Source organism: Dendronephthya gigantea, unplaced genomic scaffold, assembly GCF_004324835.1.
Source record: "Dendronephthya gigantea isolate DGI-Jeju-01 unplaced genomic scaffold, DenGig_1.0 000104F, whole genome shotgun sequence".
In the NCBI taxonomy this organism is placed as follows: domain Eukaryota; kingdom Metazoa; phylum Cnidaria; class Anthozoa; order Malacalcyonacea; family Nephtheidae; genus Dendronephthya; species Dendronephthya gigantea.
The window spans coordinates 435,650-447,583 of NW_021163114.1; the positions used below are offsets into that span (position 1 = coordinate 435,650).

The following is an 11,934-nucleotide window of genomic DNA, read 5'->3' on the forward strand; positions in this document are numbered from 1 at the left end:
ATTGTTGTGGCAAATATGTAACCATTTAGTTTTTAGAGATGACTATTCTCGGCATTAGTCACATTCAGTATAGTTTACAAAATATTGTAGATGTGATCGTTTATGATATCAGTAGGGATATCATTGGTATTTAAAAGGTAAATGTCAAAATCTATATAGGGGACATGACCGGATATATTAAGAACTATATTAACTTTGAGACAGGCAGACAGCTTTACCGTTTATAAATCTTATGAACTGTGTTTATTAGATTTTTAACAGCACGACTTGTGATTCCTACAGGGAACTAAACTCTTTTGTGCAGTTCAAAAACAAAGAAGATTATATTTAGGACATTTTGCATTGTCTTCATCTTGCACAAGTTTGAATTTATATAAACATGAGTAGAATAATAGAACAAGTATATACTTTAGCAAGTGATTTCAGCTTGTTTTCTAGAGCATGTTTTTACAAGACTACGTCTGTCTTTGACTGCATGTCTTTGGTCATCAGTTAATGAAATACAATATGTTTTAAAAAGACTATGCATGGTGTTTCTATTCTTAGGAATAGTGCAGGTTGGTCGATTAGCAGAATAAATGAGTGTAATATCAACGTTAATGTCATCATAAAACAAAAGGCCAAAAGAAAAAACAAAAGATATATTATGAGGTGTTTGACTTCTTTATTCAAAGAATCTGCCAACCTTTGCTAAGTATGCAAGCGAAGTAGACTAGAATCACACTTATCATAAAGTTTGTTTCGTACTATGATTGAAGATATTTCACGTCTTTATTAAACAATGTTCTTCGTAGTAAAATAAATCCTCGCGTAAGACATTTTATCTTACACTTGGAATACATCAAGTAGAACCTGAAAGGGTGAGGTTTTGTGAATTCAGACGACAAGACGGCAAATATTCAGCAATGACAACAATGGCGGAATACAGAGCAGGTGCTTTGAGAAGCGAACTCGCTTTCAACAACGATAGCAAATTATTTCCTACCAGGATTTGGGCTGGGTATAATCATTGTTGTATCTTCCATTAATCTAGAAGTTAAGAACAGGGCATCACAATTGTATCTCAAATTTCAATTATTTCATTGAACAATATTTCTGATACGGTTCATACACATGACTCCGCCATATTGGATTTTCAAACTTATATTGTGCTGTGCATATATTAACTTGTGTTGAATGCTTGTCAATATTTAGCAAGTTTACCACGCGGATGAAAGGATTATTCAACTTTTCGTGTCAACTTTTTGTGTCAACTTTTCATTTCTCTTCGAAAAATTTTCAATCCTAATAGCCTCCACTTAAATTTTTAGTCCAATATAGCGGTCTTCACTTAATTAAAGGTTAAATTTGCAATACTGTTGTTACAAATACAAAAGGAGACCTTGGGGGAGACCCAGTATGTTTACTTTGCAGTATATTAACTCTTCACTGTCTAATTTGTTTTCGCGTTTAGAGCGTTTAGGGCCTGTTTCAGACGTCGAACTTTTCATGTGCCGAATCGAATGCAAATGAACTTAAACAAAAACTTATTAAAAGCTCATTAACATTTGGTTCGGCACATGAAAAGTTCAGCGTCTGAAACAGGCCTAAATTTTCTTAAAGTGTGTACATCCAGCGTTTAAATTTTCTTAAATGTGTATAGCTACATTCAGCGTTTACATTTTCCTTTGAAATATGTGTGTGCACATCAATTATGTCTATGACCTGCAGATCACGTAGTATCACGAAGTTTCTACAAAACATCTGTTTCATCCAGTTCCCTGCTTGTCTAACTCAACAAATTTGCTTTGAAAACCAGATAGAATATTCAATTACTGTTGTGTTTTGGCTTTCATCAAAGGCGCTGGTGTATCTATTTGTATTTCAACCCGAAAACGTATATTATATTAGCCATCGTTTGGCATGACTTTTATCAACATATTTTAGCCATGGTTTGTCTGACTTTTATCAACATATTTTAGCCATGGTTTGGCTGACTTTTATCGACAAAAATTAGTTAAAAGATTGCCATCAAAATGATTGCCCTAGTAAGTAAACAATATTAATATTATATATGTTATAGAATCGTAATAGTATATGGCCTCGAAACTTCCGTAATGCGGTAACCATACAAAAGTTTGCAATGGTAATAGACACTGAAATCCTTTAACCACATAATTGACCTTTACTCTTTAGGTTTCCATATAAATTATATTTACTCAGCTCTGTTGCATTTCTATGTATTTACTGAATCTGAATGAGCTAGTGTGGCAATTATATCTTGATTTGAATTGGCCTTCGGTATGACCAACATACGATTCTATATGGCTGGAATCGTTTCTAACAACCGCGTTGCTTGGTATACTACATTGATATACTACTTTGGTATATATATATATATATATATATATATATATATATATAATTATATATATACCAAATATATATATATAAACAACAATTAGTCAACAGAAAATGTTCCGTCACTTTGTGAGCTACACTATTAAAAGTTTCATTGTACTATTGTTCTTATTAAGAATTTTAATTGCCTTTTTTATACATCTGATACACCCTGCATGTAAACCCGTAAGACGAACCGCTCACCCAAATATAAGGTACAGCAGCATATCGAGGAAAAATTCTTCTGAAATCGGAATCACAACAAACTATAACGAGTTATGACGCGTTGAGACCGGCGTGGGTTCATCCCTGTCTATATGGATTAATGATATGCCGAGTTATATTTTCCGGATCTCCGCAATGTTCATGACACGTACAGTCTTAAAATTGTAATCAGATCTAATTCCACAAATTGCAGTGAACAAAAACAAAGAAAACAAAGTTGAAGTAACTGTTAACATCGCTGTCCTTCTTCTACTTGAATTTTGAAAAATGCTATACGCGAATCTGCTCAGGAATTTATCGCACGCTTCGTTTGATGTCGGGTAACCATGCAGGATCATGTAAACAGACCCATAGGGATAAATTGCCGCATTCTTGTTGTGTGGATGGAACAGTGAATAATTGAAAATCCCTAGCGAAAAAAAAGCTATGACGAGTTCCGTTTATATTGTCATGCTGAATGTTTTTGCTTTGAAAACCTGAAAGTTTAATTAACCGTGCAATCTTAGGATCACGTCTGTAAAATGATGAAATGCGGAAGCTCAAGGACAAGGAGCATTCGTGATTTATCATCTCTTTCGTCTAAGCTCAAATCGCTTGGTAATGAAGATGTCTTGGTTACTTCATCGATGGTTAGTTTTATGTGGTGTGTCACTACTGGTGATTAAAGGTGAGAAGCTAGGCTGAGCAGGGGCCAGTTGTTCGAAAGGCGTTTAGCTTAAACAGTGGATAAGTTCAAAATGGAAAACAAAATCATCTCTTTATTGACAAATGAGCTGAAATATTTAATAATATTTCATTTAATAATAATAAATAGCTTAATTTTCAATGGAAGTACATATTTAATGCATAAAATACAGGTTCAGTCATTCACAAGAGGAATGAGAGTATTTTAAAATTTTGGCTTATCCACCGTGTAAGCTAAACGCCTTTCGAACACCGGCCCCTGGTTTTTCGAAAGGCATTTAGCTTAAACGGTGGATAAGTTCAAAATGGAAAACAAAGTTATCTATTTATTGAACAACTGAACAGAAATATTTCGATGTAAATAGTTTAATTTTCAAAGAAAGTACATATTTAAACACCTTACCGACTTTTTGTGCGCGCGTAGACTGAAAACAGTCTACGAGTTTAATTGGCCATATATTTGTCCATGATAGCTCTATGTGTACAAAAACATGTCTGTTATGCCAAGAAATGTTATAATAATGAATACACCAAATTTCGTTTGTTTACATTTGAGGTATATTGAGTTATTGTCTTTTGAAACAGGAAAATAGGCATTTTCGAAATATCATACCGATGTTGATCATAACAATCATCTCTGCGAGTTTGTATGGCTATATCTTTGCGCAAATTCAACATATAGACACAGAAATACCACCATTCGAATCCTTGTATAAAAATGCATCTATATATGAAATTGCGCAAGGTCGTGTAATAAACAAACAACGTTTATGGGCATATTCGGAAAGGTATCGGCTTCGGGACACAATCGATATTCTCCGGCAAATTTTACGTGCTAAAATCTCCGAGTTCCTTTATCCGTAGAGACTTTAGAGCCACGGCAATCGATTCTACATTACATATAATGCCTAGAATCGTGAATTTCTTTGGTTTACAGCAAGATCTCAGCCAGAGATATCTATGATCTCAGCCCACAGTGGCTGTGAATGACGCGCGCAAGCTTTGACGCCCTGCTATTGTTGTTGTTTTGCAATTGCGAACATGGCACTGTCGATTGACGAAATTTTTGAGCGTTTATTTGAAGAAGAACCGAATGCTAACGAGAAAGGCCTGTCTAGTGACGAAGAGGATGACCTAAACCACGTTTTAGCTGACTCGGAAAGTGATCAAAGGCAAGTATTTACATATTTGTAGTGGACAGATGTTGTCGCGTCATGGTTGAAGGAGAAAATTTACATACGACGCAACTGCAAATGTTGACCTTTATTGCTCATGGGAATTCTGCTTAAAATGAAATATCTAATTACAACTATATCAAATATATGCATAACTCCTAAAAAATGGTAAATTTTGCACGAATTTGGTGATATATTGCCACACAAATCAAATGTTTGAACCGATCTCAAAATGTATCAGCATGACGCATTGCACGTTGAATAGCCACATGGTCCGGGCATTTAAATTTCACATTTTTGTCTCAATTACAGTAAAAATAATTAATACTATGCGAATGTATGCTGACGCTCTTATTGTGATTTCGTAGTGAACAGAGTGAAGAAGATCAAGATAATGAAGAAGATGATGTTGAGGAGAGAGGGGGTAGTGATTTGGGAGAGGGTGCTAGTGTGAGGAGCCGATCCACTATTAGAACAATGAAATTTGTGTCATATTTCTCTATTGTGATTACCATTCATAGTTTGACATACATTTCTTTCAAACATATGTTTTTTCATTTGTGATGAACTCTGTTTGATATAAATACATGCATTTTATTTTCAATAAAGGTTTTTCTACTCTGTGTACAAAGTCTGTCTATTGTTTGAATTATGAATGCTTCGCTTCATCTACAATCTTAGTGCTGTGGTTATAAGTGCCTGTTTGTAAGATTGCAAGCTCCTGAAGGAGTTTAAAAACTTTTCTTTCATTGTGCAGACCACAAAAATACCAGTTATATATAAAAATGTGGGCAGTAACATATTGGTTTGTGCTCTAGGAATTGATTGGCCAAAGTTGGGCATTGGTTAGTTTCGAACTTCTAAGTATGACCAGGCTGTAGATTGCAGAAATACGTGGAAAAAGTTATATTCTGAAAGACTATTACCACCACTATGTAATATACATAAATGTATGACTGGCATAGTTTCAAAATTGAACCTATGCAAATGTGTCCCATAACCAGATTTTAGCATTTCTGAGGTGTAAAATTCAAAAATTATAAAAAATGCATGCTTTTTATGAATTACCCTGAAACTTTGCAGAAATTATCCCAATATAACAAGGTTAATTATTTTAAGTGTTTCAACATAATTTATGCAAATTTTCGTCGCAAAATTACCTTTAAATTGGAAATAATTTTCTCTACTCGGTAGCTAACGTTATGAGCTTTTGAATGATGTATTTTTCACCGGCAAACACAAAATGTACGCCGAGAAAATCGCGTTAGAATCGAACGCTTCATTTGTTATGTAATTTCATCGGCGGGCGACAATGAGTAATGCATAAGAAATAGGTTTCGTCATTCACAAGATGTATGAGAGTATTTTTAAACTTTGGTTTATCCCACCTTTTAAGCTAAACGTCTTTCGAACAACCGGCCCCTGATGCGGAATGTGTGAATTTCATTCTCATGGAGATCAACTTAATGTTATATAAGTGTTTACCTAATATATAGCGGATATATATATATATATATATATATCTGTGAAACATATGAATATAACGCATGTATTAGTTATTATTAGAACATCAGTGAGTTCGAATATATACAAAGCTATACAATTCAATTATTAGTTTGTAAATCTAGCAATGAATTACGTGTCCAATTTAACAAACAACGGACGACCTTATTGTGGCACGGCAATATACAGCAAGGTGCCATTCTTTCGCGGATATCCTAATTCGCACAATATTAACGGCATTGAGCTCACAATAATTAAGATAACAAGCCATCCAAATTTAACAATCGTTATGATCTATCGTTCACCACAAATTTCAATTCATCAATTGTGCGCGCCGCATTGACAGAGATATGTCTAGAAATTTCGGGTAATGATAGTGTGATAATATTGGTGATTTCAATGTGAACTGGCTAAATGTAACAGATAGAAGTAGTTTGTGCAATGTGATGGTAAGAGACAATAATTATACACAGTTAGTTACCTCCTTTACCACGGACAATAGAACTACTATTTACCACATTTTTTCAAACACATCCCAAATTGTTAATTCAGGCATTTTAGAAACTTATTTTACCGATCACAAAATTATATGGGCAACGTTTAGGTAAAGCGGCAAAGTATCCGAAAGTTGTTTTCGGCTCGGGACGTTTCACATTTTTTTCTCTTTGTCAGTTCTACACTCTTTTTGGCTACACTACAACTATTAGCACTGGCTATTCTGCCAGCTAAATCCATGATACCACTCAGATGACAAAGACAGAGCGGTAGTCACATGTACGCGCTGCGTACCTATTTTTCATCCAGTCGTACAATTGATCGATGAATTAATCATCGATGAAATACAATATGAAATATTCAGTTCTCACGAATGCGCTCGAATGAGTGTGACGACTTTACATAATATTGAGTCCCACGATTTTCTGACGTAGGAAGAAAGAGGAGATACTTACCTTTCTACGAATATTATTTTCTTTTCACTATAGCAAGAAATAACGAAATAATTGTGTGTTAAAAATTGCCTATTACACTCGGATAGCGGTAATTATATTCGAATACATGCATACAACGATTCAAAACACACGTCCTCGTGAAACGTTTATACCAGGATTACCAGCCTCAATCTGAACTTCATATGTTTGATAGAAATGGTAGACGAAGATGATCACTCACATATAATTATAACCTGGTATGATCATCATAAAACGGCTCATGTGCACTCTTTTAAGTTTTGACCACATAATTAGCTAATTTCCAAATTTTCGTGCACTTTTTTAAAACGCAGTTCTGTTAATCGTTTGAAATATATTCGTCTATACATAGTTCGTCCAGATCGTGTGTCGTGTGTTGATACTTATTCTTTGTTCGCAGGTTGTCGCTGTTTTTTTCTCAGACACACCAGTTCTGGAAAGTGTATTGCAGCTGAAAAGGCCTCTTTTTGGAGTAATGAACGGGAACATCGATATTTTGCTGTGCTGTCTGATTGCTTGAATGTTAATGCGCAACTGCAATATTGGCCAAATTCAGAAGCGGTTCATAACATGGCGAGAAAGGGGACGCTTGTGTTTCTCGATGGTAGTAAATACAAACAACGCTTGGTCATTTTTGACGCCATAAGGAGTCCAAATTATGAATGTGATGTGAGACATAGCATGAAACAAAGAGATGCTGGACCTCTATTCTTTTACAATAGCAAGACTAACTCGTGTGCTCAACCTGATGCCAATCAGGAATTTATAATCCAGAAAAAGGATGGATGCAACGACACAGAAAAACAACAAAAATTCACTTTTGGTAAGATCCCAAATCTCGATAACGAAACGGTTTCAACCAAGATGACGTCTTTCTATATCCGGCTAAAATAGACAAATTGTGGATTTATATACGGCGGATGATACTCTCACGAATTAATCTGTTTATTTCATAGGATACTTCAAAATTTTTTTGGAAAAATGCCAAAAATTAAATTGTGCCACATGTGCATGTCTCACCACGGCCCATGAGGCCTTGCAGAGAAGGGTCTAGGGCAAACTAACCACCTTGTCCCACTCCAAGAAACAGGGGTCTACATGGTTGAGTATCTTCATTCTATGTTATAGGTTCAGTGACGCAGTTTGGTGAAAAAATGAAAGATGTTCATTGTTCTCCAATACAACGTATGGTGATCCACAAAGCTCATTACGGTGATTTCAATAAAAGTGGGACATTTGATGTGAATGCAACTGTTGATGCGCAATGTAGTGGACAAGCAAGTTGTGAAGTGAAATCTCTTTGTGGTGGAAAAAGATCTTGCGAACTGACCGTTGACAATAATTTACTCTCATCAAAATATTGTTCTGACACAACAAAAGAACTTTTTATCGAATACACTTGTGTGGATAATTATATTAACCCCATCACGACAGGTAGTAATAGCTACACTTGATTCTTTGAAGTTATAATACCTGAACTTCGAGTTTATCTAAATGACTTATCTAAACTAGCGCTGAGTATAAACTTTTCCAGGTATAATTTTATACACCACACGGGCAACATCGCGGTCAATACATGGTTTGTCAATCAGTACACGTAATTTTCTCAGTCAGGCAGCTTCAAAATCCTGGTTGTCTCTTTCCAGTAAGTAATGAATCCATGCAGGGCCGAAACTAGATTTCCTGTTATTAATAGACAAAAAAGTATAGCAAATCCCTGATTAACCTATGTAACTAATAGCTCGCAGTCATCATACAGCCAGCGGTTTAAGAAGACACGGAACACATCGATTGAGATACATATTCATGTCTACCCTAAATTCCGAAGATGTCGATGGTTATTTTGTTACGTATACCATTTTGTTTTTATAGAGCCCTTGGAGCCACAAAAGAAAACGGATAACGTTTACACAGTGATACTACGAAAACCAAAAGAGAAAAATATAAGGTTTGTTCACATTTAGTCATGGTGACGTACGATTGATGAAGTATTGCCCTGCACGACGATTTACCAGGGTCAGTATTTTATATTAGGATTTAAGTGCAAATATTTAAAGTTCTACAATGTAATCTTGAAGAACCATTTTACATTTTAGAATGGTCGCTCTTGTATTGCTTTGGTCAGACTCCAGTGCACCTCCAGCACCAGAATCCATCAAGATAAAAAGTTCAATTCCATCAGAAACGAAGACCGGGGACGCTTTTATTGTTAAGGAGTTTACTATTCGTGATTTCCAATGTGATGAAATAGAAATATTCCTTGGAAGGTTCCCTGTTCAGGTTGTTGCACTGAAGCCGAAGGTTGAATATAGAGCAACAGAAATGAATTCTGACGATTCTGGGGTAGGTTGAAATGGGAATATAAAAATTTGTGCGATCCCATGGTTTCCCATGATTTAGCTTGTTTTTAACTATGTCATATATTCCGCATCTTAGAATCGCACCTGTTCATACTCGAGTGAAGAATTTGGTGCTCTCACAGGTAACGCTGAGCAACAGAAATTAAACGTGGTAAAATCGTTTTAGTCGAAACGTATAAATAATAATCTTAATTCAGTTTACGAGTTTCTAATTGTTCTCTATTTTATCAAAATACTCAGTGGTCCCGTAATAAAGGTATATTCGATAGGTATATATAGATATTATATTTTTTGCCGTTGTAGCTCCTAATGGACCGCCGCTGAATGTCACTTTCATATCTCGTAGCAAGACCTCGCTGGGAATTTCGTGGAAAGCTCCAGTTGAAAGTACACGAAATAATAAATTGACAGGATATCGAGTTTGTTTCTCTACAAATGATACGTCTCCAGAATGCCCGATCTGTAACAGCACTAAAGCTCTTTCCCATACTTTCAATGATCTTCGACCTTCCACGAAATACTTCGTAACAGTTTCGGCCAGGACAGAACACGGTTACGGAGAGAAGAGTCCGGAAGTCAGTAAAATAACCAATAGAGGTAATTTTAATTGATGTCAGTGTTCAATGCATGTTCGGGTAATTTAAAATACGGTTGCTCACCTAAGTGAATTATTATTTTTTATGCTTACATAGGGCCGGTCGATCTAATCGCCACCTCATTTTATACTTTGACTGTAAACATACCTAAACAACAGGAATATATAAAGTAAGTATTTATTTGACCACTGATTTACTCCATTTAGCCAATCGATACTGCATGCTTATTGAATTCATTAAACCGTTCTGCTTTTTGAATACATTAAAACACAATTTTTAGCACTTTGCTCCATTCTATGTATTCAGACGCAAGCCAGGATATCGGGGAAGGGAGAGGGGGGTAGGCAGCATAACTTAGGTGGGGTAAGGGTATCAGTGTGACCCGAGACAAGGTGCTAGACATTCTGGGCAGGATTTCCTGGCATTAACGATGGACATTTCGATGCGCAAGATCACATTCAGATTTTTTTGCATTTTTGACGGAATAAAAGGATGCACTTCATTTTCTCAGAAGGGACCCATAATTTCAGGGCCCTCCGGCCCCCGCCCTAGCTACGCCTGCATGTATTCAATTTAATAAACCCTCTTGTAGCAGGATTATATATAGCTATACTATATTTAATTTTTTTACAAAAGGTCTTCATAACTGATCTTAAAGAAAATGTCATGTAGCAACCTGACTTTCTCCATCATATCATTTAATGCTTTAGAGAAGTTATGGTCATCGTGCAAAGTTCTGCGAATAGTCAAGTTCCAAGCGAAGACATTAAAACAAGTGATCTCAAAAATTTCCAGTCAAACACACGGGATCCCTACCTCACTGCTTATTTAAAAGCTGATGTTTTACCCTTGATGTTCGTAATAGGTGATGGCGAGAGTTACAGTTTTGAAGAAGAAAATTACCACAACCAACCTTTAAAGGCAAATTCAAATTATGTCGTGTTCTTAAGGTTTTTTGAAAGTCAAGTATGTAGCTAAATAAATATTCATATCAAAAACTTCAAACTGTTTAGTTGCAGAACGTTGTTCATCCATGCATTATATACTATCTAGAAAGTGTGATACAACGCATATATACCTTTCTAGGATTCATACTACTCGACAGAGTGGAGTGATAGTATTTACACAATGGAGAGACCTTCAGGTAACTGATTACCTGAAATTCAAACGTTTTCATTGTTTGTTCAATTATCTTATCTGTATTCTTCGTTTCTTGATAGATTTTTGTCAACAAACTGATAAAAATCTTAAAACTTTTGATGAGAACCGGAGTTTCTTTATAGATGGTCACTCAGTTCAACAGTCAGTTCACGAGTCTACGGAAGACAAAACCCGGCTTGATCTCCTTATACCACTGAGTATTCTAGCATTGTGCCTTTTTTTTTCGTTTGGCGTAATCATATATCTATGTCGTCGTCAAAACAGTTATTCTATTTCTGAAGGAGTTGGTCAAGTAGTGGAGCTGGGTAAATAAACCATATTTTACTTTACGTGCATTTTAGGATTCATAAACGAGAAGAATTGTTGTCATTGTTCGAGTTACAAATCGAATTTTTTTCTTTTTCGCTTACCTTTTTGATACTTAATTTCTTTTCGGATTCGTTCAAAATCAGCCACAATCCTATTGCATGTACAGTTTAAATGTCTGTCTTTTAATCTGTTAGACTCCATTTAATATTTTTATCTGTTAGATTCGATTCAAATCCCTACCAATCGCCAGACTGAAAATGCGGATGATTGGGTCCTTGTGTACGAGATTCCAGATGAAATTGTGCGAAATGAGGCTGCACACGAGATAGACGAAGGACAGGAATCATCGGATTACATGTCGTTGAATGACTACAGAGAACCAGAAAACATTTATCAGTCACTGCAACCCCCCGGGACCAATAATGGTCAAAGTCACCCTGAGGGTGGTGGTGAATCAATGGCATACGAAAATGCTGCCTTCAATTGAGATTTTTATATTTACTGAAAAGGCATGTATTTGCTGAACTCAATATGTAGTGCAGGTGTGTTGAAATGACGATTTCGTTTAATTCTT

At 35.7% G+C, this 11,934-nt stretch overlaps 1 long non-coding RNA gene across 1 annotated transcript; it reads left to right on the plus strand.

Moving 5' to 3' along the window:
• Positions 1–10,779: 10,779 nt before the first annotated feature.
• Positions 10,780–11,022, plus strand: LOC114534697. The gene is made up of 2 exons (XR_003688157.1): positions 10,780–10,856; positions 10,977–11,022. It is a non-coding gene; the product is annotated as an uncharacterized LOC114534697 (long non-coding RNA).
• Positions 11,023–11,934: the final 912 nt, after the last annotated feature.